General features: G+C 37.9%; 1 protein-coding gene across 10 annotated transcripts in view; it reads right to left on the reverse strand.

The window, feature by feature from the left end:
- Positions 1-20,483, reverse strand: part of BRINP3 (BMP/retinoic acid inducible neural specific 3) — a 556,809-nt gene that overhangs the window by 184,548 nt on the left and 351,778 nt on the right. The window contains exon 1 of one of the 10 annotated variants that reach the window (XM_089312011.1): positions 19,984-20,231. The exons of 8 other annotated variants lie outside the window; for them this stretch is intronic. The gene's annotated coding sequence lies outside the window, so the exon portion shown is untranslated. Of the gene's footprint in view, positions 1-19,983; positions 20,232-20,483 lie in introns of those variants that run through there. One more of the 10 variants, XM_089312013.1, reaches the window with a different exon arrangement.

Here is a 20,483-nt window from a genome sequence, read left to right on the forward strand (position 1 = left end):
ATACATGCATATGTACACATAATATACATCATATATGGATCTGTAAAGCCTCTATTACAGGACTCCAGAAAGCTCATGAAAAAATGAATTAAGTTTATTTTGGTAAAAAAATAATGAAATCCATGTATAGTTTTTTTCATTATATATATTTTCCAAACACATTGTGAAGAACTATCATATTGCTTTAGGCCTTTTTCCAAATGTAACAAGATTCATCATTTTGACTGAATACCATTTTTCAACAATTCAATAAAATGTATTCTACATGAAAACTGTATCTCTTACAACAAATCTATAAATGGACATTTTAAAAAGCTTATAATGTTTCTAGAAACTATCTGATATTCAGGAGTTTTTTTTCTCTTTTAATCTTTTGAGTTCTATAAGAGACATGTGTGTCTACTTCCCTTTTCATCTATACATTGTTGGCTACATGATACGTAAGCATATAGAACAGTGGTTTACTTGCTGTCATATTTTGTAACAAAAGTAATCAATCCTCGTGTTGGAAATTCAAGCAACAGAATAAATTACTAGCCCAGAGAAACAAATGAAAATATGTTTTCTATTTTGTCCTCATCATTTGACTAGATACAGAAGCGGCTGAGACTAGCAGAAATTGTTCAGGACCACACTTGACCCAGAGCACCAGACTGTCGTGAGCTTGACCTCTGGACAGCCCCTTCTCATAGAAAAAACTGATGGACTTTACTGCTTTCAGAGTTACATTAGTTACCAAAGGTTATCGTGAGTCACTTCAAATGCACTGATTATGCACACCCAACACTGGGATACTGACAAAGACAATGGAACTCATTTGTAAAACACTTACGTCCACGAGGGAACATAGGACCTTCCTTCTGAGTTTTACGGTATCTTCTGAAAACCACATCTTACCGAGATAGCCATGAAAGAATTAATATACTGAAGAGGAAATTTTGTCTGTTATATTGTGGGAACAGAAATAAATCTAAAATGTTGGATGCTGTAGGGGTACTGCAGTTTATAATTGGTACCCCATCCAGATAAGCTGCCTTACAAATTACTGATTACTCTCTTTCATTCTCCCCACATTTCCCTCAGATTTGCCTTACCATAAACTCTACCCCAAACTTCTTTTCTTCCAGAAATAACCTTTGTGCTCACAACCATCTAAAGCAATTTGTGTTCAGAAAACCACACTGCAAGACAAAATTATATTGGCTCCTAGAGTATTTCTGGTGTCTTAATATTAAAGAATGAAACTAATACTTAAAACGTAAATAAAGGTGTCTTCTCCCATAAATTCTTCCTCAAGGACTTACTGATTTTTACCACTCTTTTATTAATATTGATTATCATAACTGCAACCCATATAACCAGTGGACGACTCAACTCTGGACTACAGGCTGGCATCCTACAAACCAGTAATAATGGCAACAGTAACTGGGCCAGCACTGTGGCATGGCAAGCTAAGCCACTGAATACAGCGCTATTATCCCCTATGTGCACCTGTTTGAGACTTGGCTCTTGTATTACAGATCCAGCTCCCTGTTAATGCACCCGGAAAGCAGCAGAGGATGGTTGGGTGCTTGGGCCCCTGCACCCATGTAGGAGGCTGAAGGAATCTTCTGGCTCCTGGTTTCTGTCTTACCCAGCTCTGGCCATTGCGGTCATTTGGGGAGTGAAGAAATGTATGGAAGATTTCTCCCTCTGTCTCTTCCTTTCTCTCTTTTTGTGACTCTGCCTTTCAAATAAAAAATAAGTTAGCTGAAAAAAGATAAAAAAAAGGATATCTAAATATCCAATAGCCATGAAAAGCATTCAACTTTTTCAGTAGAGATCTGAATATTCAAAAAATAAGAGGATGCCTCTACCCACTCTCAGGAAACGCGTATAAGCCAAGTGTGCATAGTGTGCAGAGGAAGTGGAAGTCTCACAGCTGGTGGGAGTGGAAATCCATACAACCTTTAGAAAATGCTTTGAAGTGTCTACCTAAGGAGATATAGACACATCTGTGTGTGTGTGTGTGTGTGTGTAAGACTTATTTATTTATCTTGAAAGTCAGAGTTACAGAGAGTAGAGACGAGACAGAGATCTTCCTTCAGCTGGTACCCTCCCTAGATGATGCAACAGCCAGCGCTGGGCCAGGAGGAAGCCAGGAACCTGGAACTTTACACAGGTCTCCTAAGCAGGTAACAGGGGTCCAAGCAGTTGGGCTATCTTCCAGTGCTCTTCTCTGGCCATTAGAAGGGAGCTGGATCAGAGAGGAGTAGCTGGCCTTGAATTGAGGCACACATGGACACATTCTTTTAAAAATATTTATGTTTTCAGATTTAACAATTTTAAACATTTTGCCATTTTCACTTCATATATTATATATATATGAATATAATTTTCTTTAAAGCTTGGATGTCAATATCATATAATGTGGGAAGGTAAAGTAAGGAAAGGAGGTACATTATTATTTAGTAGGTATAATGCAGTGAAGATAACATTTATAAACACATGCCAAGTAATATGATATTCACATATTTTATTTTTTTTTATTTTTATTTTTTTTAAACTTTTATTTAATGAATATAAATTTCCAAAGTACGACTTATGGATTACAATGGCTTTCCCCCCATACCGTCCCTCCCACCCACAACCCTCCCCTTTCCCACTCCCCCTCCCCTTCCATTCACATCAAGATTCATTTTCGATTATCTTAATATACAGAAGATCAGCTTAGTATACATTAAGTATGGATTTCAACAGTTTGCTCCCACACAGAAACATAAAGTGAAAAATAATAGATGATTTTTTAAAATGATGATGAAATCAGAGCAGACCTATTGTCATGTTTAATCCCAGTGAGAGTAAAGTTGGGAATTGATAATTTCTTTTTTTTTTTCTTTTTTTTTTTTTTTTTACAGAGGATCAGTTTAGTATGCATTAAGTAAGGATTTCAACAGTTTGCACCCCCATAGAAACACAAAGTGAAATATATTGTTTGAGTACTCGTTATAGCATTAAATCTCAATGTACAGCACATTAAGGATAGAGATCCTACATGAGGAGTAAGTGCACAGTGACTCCTGTTGTTGACTTTACCAATTGACACTCCTGTCTATGGCATCAGTAATCTCCCTATGCTCCAGTCATGAGTTTCCAAGGCTATGGAAGCCCTCTGAGTTCTCCGATTCTTATCTTGTTTAGACAAGCTCATAGTCAAAGTGGAGGTTCTCTCCTCCCTTCAGAGAAAGGTACCTCCTTCTTTGATGGCCTGTTCTTTCCACTGGGATCTCACTCGCAGAGATCTTTTGCCAGAGTGTCTTGGCTTTCCATGCCTGAAATACTCTCATGAGCTTTTCAGCCAGCTCCGAATGCCTTTAGGGCTGATTCTGAGGCCAGAGTGCTATTTAGGACATGTCCTAGATATTCACATATTTTATACTCTCTATATATACATATATATGTTTATATATTAACTTGCAAGTATGAGAGAAAAACAGAATTTGTCTTTCTGTGTCAGGCCTATTTCACAAAGCATAATGATCTTCAATTTCATCAGTTTTGCTGCAGATGTCAGAAATTTCATTCTGTTTCAATGTCTGAGTTATATTCTGTTTTATTCTAATTTACTTAATATTATGTTTTATATATATATATATATATATATATATTGTGTATATATATATTCCAGTCATCTGTTGATAAACATCTTAATTGACTCCAAACACTAGGGCTGCAAAAACATTGGAGTTCAGATATCTCTTTCACATGCCAATCTCATTTCCTTTGGCTATATTCCCAGAAGAAGGATATACTGGTCATATGGCAGATGCATTTTTCGTTGTTTGAAGAATACCCATACTATTTTCCATAATGGCTGCATTTATTTGTATTCTCACTAACACTGTATTAGGGTTCCCATTTTCTCAACAACCTTGTGGTTTTTCTAATTTTTTTTTTTTAATTTGGAGGATATTTAATCCAACTGGAGTGAGATGACCTCATTGTGACTTTTATTCGTACTTCCTGATGGCTAGTGATCCTGAGAAACTTTCATGTGCTTCCTGGTGTTTTGTATTGCATCTTTTGGAAAAATGTCTAGCACATCTTCGAAGCCAAGTATACAGTCAATAAAATGTGCCAAAAGACTCTTGCAATTTGTTTCATGGCAACCCATTCTTCATATCCCATGGAGAAAAATAACAACTTCACAATCAACAGTTCAATGTGTAAGTAAATCTAAGATGTGAATATTGTACCACATTAAGAATATACTAAAGTCAACATTGATCGACATGAGTCACTTCACAACTGAATGAAATCCATTATGCTTCCATCAATATTAAGTTCAAAATACAGAAAACATAATTTATGGTGCTAGAACTCAGGATGGTGCTTATTCTTTGTATATGAGAGTAATTATAACTAAGCACAAAGGGAAACTCGAGTTCTAGTAATGTTCTGGTTGTGCTGTGGATGATGACTGTTGAGGTGTTTTCAAATCTGAACACTCTACACTTCTCAGTGTATGGATATATTTAAAACACTCATTTACCAAAATCCATTAATATGTGTTTTCCTTATGAATTTTATTAGAGCAGACAGTATGACATGTCAATCTACACATGTATGAATGTCTAGAAATCTACTTACTTTTGTGTTTAACTGTCAGCCATTTGGATGTACTGCAAAGCAAGCATGGTGTTGTTCTTATATCTTTTCAGCTTGGTTATTCTACTGTGGCTTTGCATAAAGAAAAATGTGAAAATTTCATGCTGTGAAAGATTACTAAACAGAGATTACTTATTTTAGGTTACTAACATGAGTTTACTTAAAAATCAAATTCTACAAACTTTTAATCATCTTACAGTATGTCATATTTATTTAGTTTATATTCAAGGCCATTACTACTTTCTAATTGTAGATATTTAGACAGTAAGCCAATTGTAAACTAGAAAATAGCTGATAGAATAATTATTCGTATTTCTTTTTGTTCTGCATTTGCCTGTGATTCTAGAGAACACACTTATTTCTGATATAAGCAATTATTCCTTTCCTCATATGTTCACCTTGAAAGAGTAATAAAAATAAGTATGAATAAATAAAACAATCATTTAAAATATTCTATTATTCCTAATTATAACTCCTTTCCAAGTTTACTTAAGTTACAAGGTATTAAAGTTTTCACAAATAAATAATACTTAATATTAATAACAAGAGTTAATTCATAGAGTTAATATTCAAAATACAGATCCTAATGATTGCAAGGGTTTCAGATAAAGGTTCCATGAGTATACTTGGAAACATTCTCAAAACAGTGATATCATATTTATTTTTTAATTTTTTAAAAATTTACTTTACTTATTTGGAAGACAGAGTTACAGAGAGAGGTAGAGACAGAGAGAGAGGTCTTCCATCTGCTGGTTCACTCTCCAGATAGCCGCGGCGGCTGGAGCTGAGATGATCTGAAGCCAGGAGCCAGGAGCCAGGAGCTTCTTCCAGGTCTCCCACGTGGGTGCAGAGGCCCAAGCACTTGAGCCATTTTCTACTGCTTTCCCAGGCCACAGCAGAGAGCTGGACTGGAAGAAGAGCAACCCAGGACTAGAACCAGCGTCCATAGGGGATGCCGGCACTTCAGGCCAGCGCTTTAACCCACTGCGCCACAGCGCCAGCCCCATCATATTTATTTTTTAAAAAGATTTATTTATTTATTTGAAAGGCAGAATTACAGAGAGAGGGAGACAGTCAGATGCAGAGAGATCTTCCATCCACATTGGTGCTGGTCCCAGACCTGGCTGCTGCATTTCAGATCCAGCTCCCTGCTAATGCGCCTCGGAAAGCAACAGAGATGGCCGAAGTAGTTGGGCCCCTGTACCCATGTGGGATGCTGGCACTGCAGACAGTGGCTTTACCCATTACCCCATAGTGCTGGCCCAACAGTGATGTTTTAAACACAGCTAAAAGTAGTTTCACCAGGGCAGCAAATTATTTGAGAGCTCAATATACAAATAATTAGGGGATTAAAACCCTCAGGAAATTGTCCTATTTCACTCATTTATTACAATGTTTTCTTTATGTTCTGTCATGGAAATAAAAAAAAAAACCTGCATATCAATTTTCTATTTCCATTATCTTTACTTGTTAGACTGTAAACTCTCTACTCCTAGTGATACCTAGTACCAGGCACATAGTAGGAATTTAGTAACTGCGAATTAAATTGATGGACAAATATTTTATGCTTAGAAATCCTTATTTCAGAGGAATCGTTAATTTATTATACTTTCTTGAGAATCTTTTGAAAAAGTGCAGCAGCGCCAACATATATAAATTTTTAGAGCTATCAGGAGCCTTAGAATTCATCTGTTTTCACGATGTCATTATACAAATGAGGTATCTGGAGCCAGGGAGATCTCGAGCTAGCTTGGTACCCTCTAAGTGAAATAAGAGCTGGAACCGGGACTTGGCTCTCCGGACTCATAGATCAAATACCCACACCACACACTGTGCTGCCTTTCCAAGCTCCGCAGTTAACAAGTTTTTGAAACTTTGCTTGGCTTGATCAATCTCATTCATTTGCTCTCTCCTACTTTCTCTCTCTCTCTCTGGCAATAATGTTACAATAAAGCCCAAATTAATTGGTCTAGATTGATGTGGAAGTCAATTACAATGGTATAATATCCTGGGTCATTCTCATAGATAATAAACATTGCTAGGAGTGTGCTCATTAATATACCTTTGATTGAAAGCCAAATGAGTTAGCTCTTACTCTAAGCATTAATTTATTAATGGTTGGAAATATAACATGTCATATTCTTATATTACTCTGCAGTAGACTTCAGAAAGATAAAATACCAGTACAATTGTTGATTCATTTCTTATATGTTCTGAAAAAGTACCTCTTTTCTGATAACACACACACAGAGCATTTTACAATTGTGTATTGTTAAAACTATCAAGTTTACAGACAGTTTTAGAAAATGATGATATTAAGAAAACTTGCCTTTTTTCCCCAACTGCAGAAAATGTCTTAGTATATTTTTTGTTTGTTAAATTGAGAATGTTTAAAGTTTTTTTTCCATTTATTTCTGGCCTGTCTTTTTTTTTTTTTTATTTCAACATTTTACTAAGCTCTTAACATCAGATCGTAATTCAATGCAGTCTTCATTTTTTATTCTGCTGCAATATTTTTGGAGTTTATTTTTAAATTAGAAAATGCATTTTCAGACACCATTTATTATAAGGTGCACGCAAAAAGAAAAATGTTCATATTAGAGTAAACTTACTCATTAGCAGAGTAATTTAATTTTTAAAATTGTTTTATCACGTTTTGTAGGAAATGGAAAAAATTTACTTATACAATGTTGCATTCCACAAATAAAAAAATACTAGAGTATATCAATACAAAATTTCTTGCCTTTCAATTGAATAATAAACACCATGCTTAGTGTGTTATACATAACTAATAAAATGATTTAAAATACATTTGACATTGGCATTGTTTTCTTGAATCTGTTCCAACTGTTAAGTAGCAGTTCAAAATGGTATCTGACACCCAACCAATGTCCAGAAGACATATTTTCTCATGAGAAACACAAACATGAATCAAATAGAAATTCAATATAAAAGAATATACACCATTGTTGAACCATCTACATATGCAAATGATTTCTTGCTGATCACAGCCTTCCCAAGTTGTACTCCCCATAATTTCAATAATAAAATGCACTTAAAAGCCACAATCACTCATTTATAGGATTTTGAGAAACTGCATAGTCTTTTACAGGAGAAGCAATGATACTTGAAACATGAGAATAAAAATCAGAATATAAACAATGTTAAGAGCCATACATCCCTAAAATATGTACAGTATAAACAATAGAGCTATGGGTTATAAAATATAGAGTAAAAGAGACAGTGTAGAGAAAATATATTTACGTGAAGTAAACAACTAGGATTCAAGGAGAGTAACACCAGTGGTTGCCACGTTTTATTTAGGCACAAATGGATTATGTCTTCCTGGAGAACAACTGCTTCAGCGCAGTTGTACTTGTACTTGCCACCGTGAGCCCATGCATGGCCACAGGACTGACCTAGTTTCTCCTGCCCCATCAATTGTCCTCCGTCAGAATAACACACAAGCGCAGCACCTGCACACACTCACAAGTAAGCCTATTGAGAAAGGCTACGTATGCCCTTTCAGCACACATTAAATTATAAAATTACACACTGGGATGAAAAGAGAAGTTTTCTCAGATTCTTAAAGCATCTATTTAATGTGATATGGAATAAGGTAAACTGGACACAGTTAAGTCAGAACAAGGTTGCCAAAAAACATCAGGGTGCCTTTGTGCTTAACAGCGGTTGCCATGGAACTTAAATGTGAGGCCCCTGATTGGTCTTGGAGAGGTTGACCTGTACGCTCACTCCAACAGATGCTATTTTGATTTATTTTTTAAATAACACTAAGTTTAAAATCACAGCAATAGTAAGAAACTATACAGCAAAAGAAAGATAGAAAGAAAGAGAGAGAAAGTAAGCATTCATTAGGTTCCAGACTACATGGATATAGACAACTGACATTTTCCTAAAATTGCATTTGTGACAGCTATAGCCGATGGTGTTACATGATAGCAACCTTGCACTTCATCATAGGAAATCTAAAGGGATATTGTTATTGCACTACAGTTGGCTAGGAGACTTCTGATGTCTTCAGTATGAGCAGGGTGGGGAAGCACAGCTCCACTGCCACCAGGCAGTAATGCACAGCAGACACGCTGCCAAAGGCCAAGGCCGCAGCTCCCTCCGCTGCAGGAAAGTCAGCAGCAGCCACACTGCAGGTGCCACCGCCATGACTGGCCTTGAACGCCACCTCCCAAGGCCACAGAAATCACGTCTCAGGGAACTCCGGGGCCAGAGACTCTTTTCTACTGCTTTGCATAAAAAATAAACACAACCTAAGGCAGTGTTCGTCACGTTTGTCGTAGAAACGAGAACTCCTGAAGCAACACATGACAAACTGATTTTCTTTGCTTTTTTGTTTACCCTATGAATTGCGACCCCATTGCCTTGTTTTTTAAATACAATTAAAATGGCTAAAAGTTTAATGCACAATGGGAATAATAAAACAAAACAAAGAAAACACTGTTTCTAAATCTAAGTTCAGAATAGTTCACAGTCTTCTGTAATTATTTTTAACAGTGCGTTATTAGCTTTCCCATATGTGGGGAGCAATCCGGACTAGACTAAGTTACTCGAATTAAGACTTATTCTATGCATCTGCTCTCCCACAATGTGGCGCTGGGAGAGAAGTAAACAGCTTCCGCACAGCTGCCTCCAGTTCAACCAATTAACTGTAGGACTTGCTCCTGATTGGAGAGCAGCGTACTCAGCCGAGTTGGGATTGGCGGAGGAGGACTATAAAGGAGGAGAGAAACGGCATGCACCGGGAACATCTATGGGGAACATCTAAAGGGAACCCGTGCAGCCCCCGAGAGAACCGGCCGGCGGTGTGCCGCTCCCCTGCGGAAGTGGGGAATGCGGCCAGGGGGAACTGCCCTTCCACGGAGGTGGAAGGGATAGTAGCCAACCCGGGAAGAACCAGCAGCAAACCCGGGGAGGGCCGAGCAGACGAAAGAACAGCGCAGGGTCCTGTGTTGCTCCTCCACGAAGAGGGGGAGCGACACCCATATAACCTAAAAAAGTTGTAATCTGAAAGGCTAAATTTAATACAATGAAGGCACTGAAGACAAGGAATTAAGAGTCCGTATCTTCAGCAAATATCACCTCTTCCTTGGAGATAGCAATCTCTAATGTCCAGAAGAACAGGCATGGGCTGCTCCCCACGGTTTCATTATTCCCTTCCCGAACCCTTGCACCCCAGATCTAACCTCTGCAAGCTATTCCTCTACTTTAATGCACTCTATTTTTAAAACACTTGTTTATTGTTTATTTATTTGAAAGGCACAGTAACAGAGAGAGAGGAAGAGTGGGGGGGAGACTCAGAGAGAGAGAGAGAGAGAGAGAGAGAGAGAGAGAGAGAGAGGTCTTCCATCTGCGGCTTAACTCGGCAAATGGCCGCAACAGCCAGAGCTGGGCCTGGCTGGAGCCAGGAGCTTCTCCTGGGTCTCCCACATGGGTGGCAGTGGTCCAAGTACTTTGGTCTTCCTCTGCTGCTTTCCCAGGTGCATTAACAGGAAGTCAGATCAGAAGTGGAGCAGCCAAGAATGCAACCAGCTCCCAAATGGGATGCTGGCCGCACAGGAGGCAGCTCAACCTGTTACGCCACAACCACCACCAGACTGTCTCTTCTTTGAAGCAGTAATCAAGAAAGCAGAGTGAAATAACCAAGGGCTGTATACACTCCAGTGAATCAGACACGATGGTCTGGCAAGACGCGACTGCAAAGCATTAATTAAACAAGAGTCAGTCTCTTCTTTCATCTCTATTGCATAACTCATTTTATAATTCTAAATCCATTGAACCTGGCCAATTGGAACTCACCTTGCATCTCAGCTAAGCTGTTAACAGTGAGCTGATGATGCAGATGATGTAAAACCTCACAAATTGAATTATTTTACTTTCTTTGATGCAGGAACTAAATGTGCATGTGTCAACATCACATGCTGGAGGAGAGGTCTTGTCACTAGGTTAGAGGGCAGCAAGAGCAAAATCAAGGGCGCCGCCTGCCCAAAGTGGACAGTAGCTCATATAAAGCACATCCGGGACAATCTGTCCATAACAAAGAGCCCACAGCAGTCTTTCCATAAAACCTTCTACCATACCAGGATACTATAGCAACACATTTATGTGATACAGGCATTTAATGTAGTTTGTCATTATTATTAATTTTAATGGTCTTGTTTCCAGTGTAGGAGTTAGTACTCTAGTGTATTATTACATTTCCTAATATTTTATTCCAAAATAATATCAAAATTTTGTGTTACTTCTCTGAAATATTACTGCTATGAAATATTTGTTAAAACAGTTCTTAGGACTTTGATTTAAAACAAAACATTTTTAAAATGCTTTTGAATTTTCAGCAGTACCACACTTTTTAGAAAATTTCTTAAGCATATCAATGGCTTCTTGCTTTAGTTATGTTTTAAATACAGGACAACTAATGTCTGTGCACAGATCAGCTCCAAGTTCACACGAACACTGTCAAATTCTTCCATTTGTCACCCAATTAAAGTGGGCACCGCACAGAACTGAGAAGCACAACACACTGGAACTTTGCAGACTCAGGCATAATTAGAAAGGCAGAAGTGGAGTTCTTGTTTCAACTGGCCATTACAGAAACATTTCTGTCATTTCATTTTTTTTTTTTCTGAAAAATAAATTGGGTTTGCTCACAAAAAGTTTGGATAAGTTCAAATTCCTTAGCAATTGATTTTCACTAAATGTCAGCACTAAGATGACTTCAAAGGAACAAATATTTATATGAGAAAAAGGGATCATAACCCACAAGAATTATATATGCATTATTAACATTCTAAGAGCCAGGGAAATAGCATAAACTGACCAAATCTCTTCACAGGATTATAATTGTGTTATTCACTTTGTTTTTTAGTTGAAAGATAGCTTGAGGATTATAATTAAGATAAATTTTTATCCTCAATTAATGGAAGCATAACAAAAATGGAAAGGGAAAAGGGCCTTCAGTCATTTCAAATTTAAGTATCTATTTTTTCTGTAAGAAATTCAGAAGAAAATAAATCCAGGCTAAATCTCACTGCAAATCTTGTCTTCCTCTTCTCTCCAGTGCCTTTCCCCAACATCTTGATTTCCTTGGATTATTTACTTCCTATTGATTTCTTTGTAGGGATGCAGAGTGTTTTCCTTCTGCCAAGGACCATGTGGATATTTCTAACATCATTGTGGGGCACAAAACTATGAACCCAAAAATTAACCTGCTATAAATTTATTGACTTTCAAGTCCCTCCCACCTGTAGTGGCCTTGGCGGGGCCAGATCATGTGATTTCATGAGCCTTCTAAGGACCACCGGTCAGAAACTCCCCACTCCTGCTAGACACTCAAGTCCTTAAGGGATTTCTTCATCTCCACAGTCCCCCTGGGACGTTCGGAAGCTTGATTAGTGCTGAGGGGCGCATGGACTGCATTCCACACCACCATTCCCTGGAATCGCTTTGTAGCCATGGGCCATTCCAGGGAACCTTGACGCTGGAAGCTGGCTTGAGTCATACAACTAGGTGGTTCTTATTCACACTTAACATGAAAATCCTCAAATATTAAGGAAAAAATGATTTCTCAGTGTGTACATAATTTCAATACATGTTATTACTTTTCCTATGGGGGGGGGGACCAAAAGCTCTATTCATTCAGATTTCATTTAATCATGCTAGGGGAAAAAAAAAACAAAAACAAAAACAAAAAAAAAACACGCACTGGCCTATTGAATGTATGATAATCTGCTCATGCACTAAGTGGGACCTGATGAACCACATAAGCTCTTATTTCAACCGTGCTATGCAGAAGTTTTCTTTGGGCTGCAACCTTTCTCTTTACTATGAATTCAATTGTTTGTTTGTATACCTATTTTTAATTGACAGATCAAAGTATATGTATTTACCATGTATGACATGTTTTGAGTATATATCATAACTAGTGTGCCTTCTACTTAGCAGCTCTTTCTAAATTGTTCCAAACCTGATGGTTAATCTCTTTCCAGTGAGGAAAGATGATAAGCAAGCTAGCTAGACCAGTTCCACAAAATTTCTAAGTGAAAACTTTGAGGACTTTTTAAACAGTTGCTTAGATTAGAAACCACTGGTTTCAAAATATACTTGCAGTTATTACTGGACAAAGATTTTAAACAAATATATCCAGGAGCTTCTTCCACATCTCCCACATGGGTGCAGGGGCCCAAGCACGTAGCCAGCTTCAGCTGCTTTCCCTGGCATATTAACAGGGAGCTGGATCTGAAGTGGAGCAACTGTGACAGAAATTGGAGCCCATATATGATGCTAAAGCTACAGGTGGCATTTCTACCTGTGTTGCCACAGCACAGGCCCCCTGTGCATTTTCTTAATTATCACCTAGTTACAGTGCCTTAAGCATTTTCAGTTTATAGCAAGGTCACAGAGTTTTGTGATCTTAAATTTATGAGAGTGTTTCTTCTAGCCTCTTCTATCTTGGGCACAATTTGAACTTAGCCATTTATACCTTGAGCCCCATGAGTCTAAATCAAGAGCTCAGATCTATCCAATTTAGTAAATACTGTCAAGATCTTGGTCCCCTTTTTGAAAGTCTTCTAGCTTGAGATTCCCTTTCTGGCCAATCAATGGATTCACCAAAGAATTGCTTCTAATGGTTCACTCAATACTTTCAGGTGTCTTCAGAAGAAACCTGTTACTTCTTGTTACAGAAGACAGCTTTGCCATTCTGTCCCATTGCATTACACTGCACTTTCTTACAACAGCCTCTGTGTTTTGTTTGTTTTAATGGGAAAATTCAGTGCACTCACCTTTCAGCTTACACTATAATCCTTGATTTTTGTCCATTTTTGTTAGGATTATTCTTTATTAACTTTGGTCTTTTTTCCTCCTCAACTTATTGATTTAGTTAAGTTCCTATTTGTTTTCTCTTGAAATTAAGTATGTTGCTGCAAATCCGTCTCTCATTAACACTGAGCTCCCCTTTGTCAATATTTTTGATTGAAAATCCTCCTCTGCTATAACGTGAAATTATATTCGACTAAAAATCCCTAGCCCACAATTTGCTTCCCATCAGGATGTTACCTTTTAAGGATTTTCATTCTCTCAACGTTCTCTGCTTTCCCTCTGTTCAGCGATGTTTGGAATCCTTCTATTTCCTTTCTTACCTTGTTTCAAATAAAACGTTATTTTACACAGGGACTTCAGACAGTTTGTAAAGAAATGAAATTAAGTTTATTTTGGTGCAAAAATCTTTGAAATCTAGGCATTGTTGCTTAACAATCAGCACTTGCCATGAACTTTCAAATATCCATCATACAAGTATGTTGGTTAATTTTCTCCTGAGTTCTTACAAACAACTGTAAGAACTTCATTGGCAGTATGTGTTTCCAGTCTACAAATCCTTATTTAGAACTCACAGTGTGCATTTGATGCACACAGAGCCCACCTTACGGGGGAGGATCTTTGTTCATCACTACTTTAATTGTTCATGCTCTGAATTTTTTGAGAAATAAACTCTATAAATTTAGTGCATGAATGTTCAATCGCAAATGTTCCTGATTCACAAAATCTTTCACTTGCCTTTTTTAAAAGTGAATCTTATTTTCATAATTACATGATACCAGTGATTGAGTTTTGTTCTTTTAATATAGATTTTTATCCCAGTATTTGGGGCTTCTAATTACTTATTTTTGTTATTTTTCAGAATTTTCTATTTTAAATATTTGTTTATTTGAAAGACTGAGTGACACAGAAAGGGAAGGAGAGAGAGATATAGACAGAGACAGAGAAGTCTTTCATCAGCTGGTTCACTCCCCAAGTGGCCACAGTACTCAGATCTGTGCCAAACTGAAGTCAGGAGACAGAAATACTAGACTGGTCTCCCACATGGGGGGCTGGGACCCAAGCACGTAGGCCATCTCTTGTATTAACAGGTAAGTTAGCAGGGAGCTGGATCAAAAGTGGAGCAGCTGGGACTGGAACCAGCACTCTGATATGGGATGGCAGCATTGCAAATGGCAAGTTGTCCGGCTGCACCACAATGCTAGCCCCTAACATTTTTATTTTAGCATGATATATCTTGTGTGTATATCATCTACATTTCAATTTCAATTTTTTATACTTTCATGTTATTCTTTGAGATAGTCTTTCTGTTAATTTTCTATTTGTATTAATTCTTCATTAGTTGATTACTATTCTCTATAGCAAAGTATTTTGGGCTGCATTTCCCACTCACTCAGGCATTTTCTCTACCAACTATACTTATTTAGAAGCTAAAATGATGGTGCTACATACTACTCTTTCTTCTGGTCTGACTCCCTTTACACAGGCTAATATTTCCCTTGTTTATTCCTTTGCACTGTGGTTCAGCCTTGAAAACATTAGGATACTTTGCTGGCAGGAGTCCTGAGGATAATGGAGGACTACTGGGGAGAAGAATGCCACATGGTTACTGTCCAAACAGAGTGGCAGTAGCCTGTTAGTTCTCTGTTGAGCCATTAAGACTGTTCTTTGCCTTGAGAAGCTTTTCAAGCTTTGGACAGGAAACCTCTGCCCATTTATTCTACTTCTCTCCAGCTCCTGGGGGCAGGGAAACAAAGCTAAATTCACAAGATGCCAGTTATTTTTGTGCTCTGTTTTCTTCGGGATCAATGCCATTCAAGTTCTCAAAATTAAAAGCTCATAGTCCTGAGTTTTGCAGTCACTCCACATGGAAGAAATTTCCTCAAACAGATTATCTTCTCATACCACCCAGTGCCTTATGTTTCTGAGTTGTTGTGTTGATAGATCCTCATTTCAACAAAGGCAGGCAGATTCACATAACAAGAGATGGTTGATAGATTCTCATTTCAACAAAGGCAGACAGATTCACATAACAAGAGGTGCTACAGATCCCCAGCTGCCACCCAGCTCTCTCTGTATTTTTTAAGGTACCTTGAGGTAGTTGATAGCCAATTAACTGGTGCTGAAAAGCACTTTATTCTGATGTTCTCTTCACAGTTAGTGTTTCTGCTGCAAGTGCCCAGTTCAGGCTGGACACAGGCTCCAGGCTGTGTGTTGGTTCTGGTCTGCTCTATGACCTGTTCACATGAGGACCCCAGCTAAGGTGATGGTGGTCACCCAGAGCAAGCATCTCAAGGGGTATTGACAGAGGTACATGAAGGGAAACTCAAACACAGATGTAAATTTCAACACTTTATCGATGTCATGCTCAGCAACAGTGCAGTGACCAAAGTCACATGACCACAGCCAACATCAAAGGGATCAAATTTGGCAAAGGCAAAAGGAAAAGACTGGAAAAATAACTCAACATCCCTCATGTGTAAAGGCTGTGCTAAGTAAACCAGCTGCTGTTTCACACAAGGGTATTTCTCCTACCCTTTACCCCTCATGATCCCTCCACCTTTGTCTTCCATCTGGATTTTCCTTTCCATGCTACCACCCAGCTACTCATCTTTCAAAACCCAGATCAAATATAACTGAATATTCTCATCGGCTCCCTCAGAAAAAAATCAGTGTGTTATTGCAGTATTTTTTCATATTGCCTTTTGTGTTTAGATATCTATCTTTTCAGAGAAAAATACCTCAATGATAAAAATCCTTTTTTTTCTTCTGTGTGGCCAGATACCAAGCTGAGCATGATGTACACAGTAAACATTTAAAACCAACTACATTGGGTAGTGTATAGACATCCAGGTAATCTTACCCCCAAATATGCTATTGAACATTATAGAAATTACAGTATCACACATTATGTATGCATTTTACTGTGAATGTCAATGTTAATAGTGCAACTAAAACTAATTAAACCTTTCCAATAATCTTATTAAAATAAATCTATTAGAAGCTTTAAATTTAAAACTAGTTACTAATTTCTCTTAGAATAAGTATATATAAGGATAACATGTTTTAACAAGAGAAATTGCTTATGTTAAGTTTACAAAAAAGAATGTCTTTTTAACTTCCATCTCCTTTTGAAGTCATACAAATATTTTCTCAGGGTGTGATTCCAATTTGGATGAGATTCTCAAACTGTAGTTGGACCAGAGGTGAACTTGTTTGAGAGTTTGAACTAAATTGCTTTAGCCATTTCTGAGTTATGTGAAGGCGAGAGTACATTTTTCATGTACCTAACTAAAACAAGCTCCAACCTTTCGTCCCGATGTAAGTTACAAACGACTAATGCTATACATCCTGAAGTTGACAGGATTATTATATTCCTCATTGAAATATCTAAATTTAAAAGAAAATATCATCTTTAATATGACAAAATTTCCCATTTATGAGTCTGAAAATTGCTAATAGAGGACTGCAGTTTAAAAGTAGAAAAAATACAATTAAGGTCAACTCAGATTTCTGCCTAAATTAGATAACAAAAGGATATCAGACAAACATTAAATTAGTGTAGCATTTCAGGGCAGAAATGTTAGGAAGTTAATGCACTTTAAAATGCACTTTAAAATGTAAAAGTAACTCAGCCTCAACCTTTAACAATCCAACTAGAGGGAAAAACAGCAGGCTTAAAAATACATTCTAAGCCCAGCACACCCTCCAGTGAGTTTTGAACAGTTAAATTTTGATCTCCTCTTAAGCAGCAAAGTGGGCAAGATATCTATTATGAAGTGGCATAAAATAAATGTGGTTCTATATAACAATATAAATTATTGTTAAAGCTTGCTAATTGTATTTTAATTTTGTGAACATAAAGTGTTCAAATTTTATAATGAAGGTATAATGTTTAGAATGCTAAAGAAGAAAAATACCTTTTTTCCTAAACTTTACATTTGCATCTAAGGTGTGTCATATTGATAAATTAATTCATACTCCAGCTTACTAGGTGGATTTGGAGCTCTGCTCAGTTCTTTTCCAGTTGGCATGAATTGGATAAGCTTGTCCTTTATTTCCCTACTCAAAGTCAAATATGTTGTATCACTCAGCTCCAGAGACTATTATCCATGGGGGCATTAGATGCCATAGGAAATAAGAAACCCTCCAGGTGGTAGGCAGTTTCATAGTGTAGTTTAAGAAAATATTGTAGAGGATTTATCTTGGGACAGTATGCAGACTGTGTCTGAAAGGTAATAAATAAAGCCAGTGAATGAAGTCAGGAAGAATAACTATGAGGTTGTCCAGTGGAAGTGTCTGAGCTAGGTTCTTACTGGGAATGAAAGGAAAGGCATGGAAACCAGAAAAATATGCAGAATCGCAGACTGATTCAGTATAGAGAATAAGAGCAAGAATGGCATTCACAAAAGCATTTGTAGCCAACTGATATAAACAACTGAAGGAAATATTAAGACTATTGTTAATATCAGAGATGCACTTAGTTTCAGGACCGGAGTGGGTCATCTTCTCCTGCTTTCCCCAGGCCATTAGCAGGGAGCAGGATCAGAAACGGGACAGTCGGGAACTGAACCTGCACCCACACAGGATGCCAGCATTGCAGGTGGTGACTTTATTGGTTACACCACAATGCTGAGCCTGGATTTATGGGGAGCACAATTCCAGAATGTTCTCAGAGCACTTTTTCCAGCGGCCTCCAGCGATCACAGGTGAGGATGCAGCAGTTCACCAGTATGCTGCGCCTCAAATCGCAGGTTTAAGGAATTGTTGCAAATTACAGTATAGAATGATTGCATTTAGTTCATTCCTAATAGTAACCTGCCCTGTGTTCTCTTGAATAACCAGCTTCTTTTTAAAGGGTAAGAGGTCCCTGAATTGTTTCTACTTTCTAAACAAACTGTTTTCTGTAGTAGAGTTTGTCCCTGAGTCCTGTTTATCTGTCTGAATTTGTACATCTCATCATGGACTTGATTAATAAAGTCAACATTTGTTAAGCACTTAATTTGTGTCAGGTACTTTTATAAGCACCATCAAAATAGTGCTACAAAACATCTGTGGAAAACAGAATTAAAAGATTATTTTGATGACAAAATTTTGAGATATGTGCATCAAATTTCATACTACACATTTCCATAATCTTTTTGAAGACCCTTCATATGCATGGATTTCCACATTTTTTATACCCAACTAAGCATATTTTTAAAATCCAGTTTCCATGAACTTGTCAAGTACCACCATATTAGCTACTTTAATTTCCACGACAACCTTATGATGTGAGTCCTACTATCATCTCCCTTTCACCAATTTTGCACTGATGCATTCAGGAGATGGTTAACTGAGGAAGATCACACAATCAGCAGGTAGTGGGACTGGGGCACCCATCAGGGGGCATGGAACTCGGTGCGGAACCAGAGCTGTTTAATGCTCTCACTTGTACTTCTTTCTGGCACAATGCGGCATGCTGAAACAGGGAGTATGCACACACGTGCAGAGAAAAGCATAAGATACACATTTTCCTCAAGCATTAACTCTATGCCCAAGAATTAAATGGAAATAATGGAGAAAAACATGCAGTGGCTAACAATGCCTCATTATCAACAGCTGACAAGTAGTTGAACCAATTATAGAGCAGGATGGGAGAGACAGAATAGAAACCTTCTCTCTCCCTCTCTCCCTCCCTCCCTCCTTTCCTCCCACTTCATGTAATACACTGTTTAAAATTATGCTTTTATGGGGCTGGCATCATAGTATAGAGGCTAAAGCCACCTGGGACACCTGCATCCCATAGGGGCGTCTCTTTGAGTCCCGGCTGCTTCACTTCCAAACCAGATCCCTGGTAATGGGCCTGGGAAAGCAGCAGAAGATGGCCCGAATCCTTGCAAGACCAAAGGAAGCCCCTGGCTTCTGGCTACAGCACAGCTCAGCCCTGGCTGTTGCTGACTTTTGGGAGTGAATCAGCAAATGGAAGACAGCTGTCTCTCCCCTCCCAACCACCCTCCCTGTAATTGTGCCTTTCAAATAAATTAAACAAATCTTTTATAAAATTATATTTTTAAAAACAAACAAAAAAGGTAGTTCAGAAACCATGTACAGCGACTGCAATTCTTACTAACTCAAAATTTACTTCCCAGTATGGATATCAAATGTAAACTAACCAACGCAGCTTTCTCCTTGTATTCAGTTTGAAGGTTAATAAGAATATAATTTTGAAAGAATTAAGTTCTAATTCATTCAATAAAGGGGAGAATGCAAGTCTCTCAGATGCACTGTAAGTCAGATAACACAGTCACTTTGTACATAGCTCTGGAAGATAATTCTCCCTGCTAAGCATCTTTGTTTTCGGCAGCTGATATTTCATAATTTCAAAAAATGCATTTAACACATGTTTGCAGATTATTCCTACATGCAGTGCTACATATGTTCCATACTCAATGCTAGAGGCATTACAAAGACACAGCGCAAAGAGGTTTACACACTTGGTACACTTACGGCATTTCTTGGTCTAGCCGTACTCTGATCTGAAGCTTGGAAAAGACGTAGTAGGATATACAGAATTATTGTAAAAGAGAAGAGCAACTGTGTGTTCCTATTAAAAATAAGCCATTTCCAGTACAGGGCATTGAATTTTCTTGCGGCTTATTAGAAGAGTTGTTACTCTGCTACTCTCAGGCTAAAGACATACCAGGATGTGGAACCGGAAGAGCCTACTGGGGATTCCTGGGAAACTTTTCAAAGCCGTTTGGGCACCGCTGTTGTCGTTGTATCCACTCACCTAATTTTAGCAATCTGAAACTCCGGGGTTGCTGCGGTTTCTGATTGCTACAACATCAATTCTGCTCATGCTGAGTTAGGTTCATTTATTTTCAATTAGCATTTATTGAGCTCCTATCTTGTACTGAGCTCTGGGTGGAGAGATCAGAAGATAAATACACCACTTCTTGGCATAAAATAAGAGCTCAGTACTTATATGTTGCATACTAATATCTAAG

This window comes from Oryctolagus cuniculus, chromosome 13, assembly GCF_051225735.1.
Source record: "Oryctolagus cuniculus isolate XC-2025 breed Fujian yellow rabbit chromosome 13, ASM5122573v1, whole genome shotgun sequence".
Lineage (NCBI taxonomy): Eukaryota > Metazoa > Chordata > Mammalia > Lagomorpha > Leporidae > Oryctolagus > Oryctolagus cuniculus.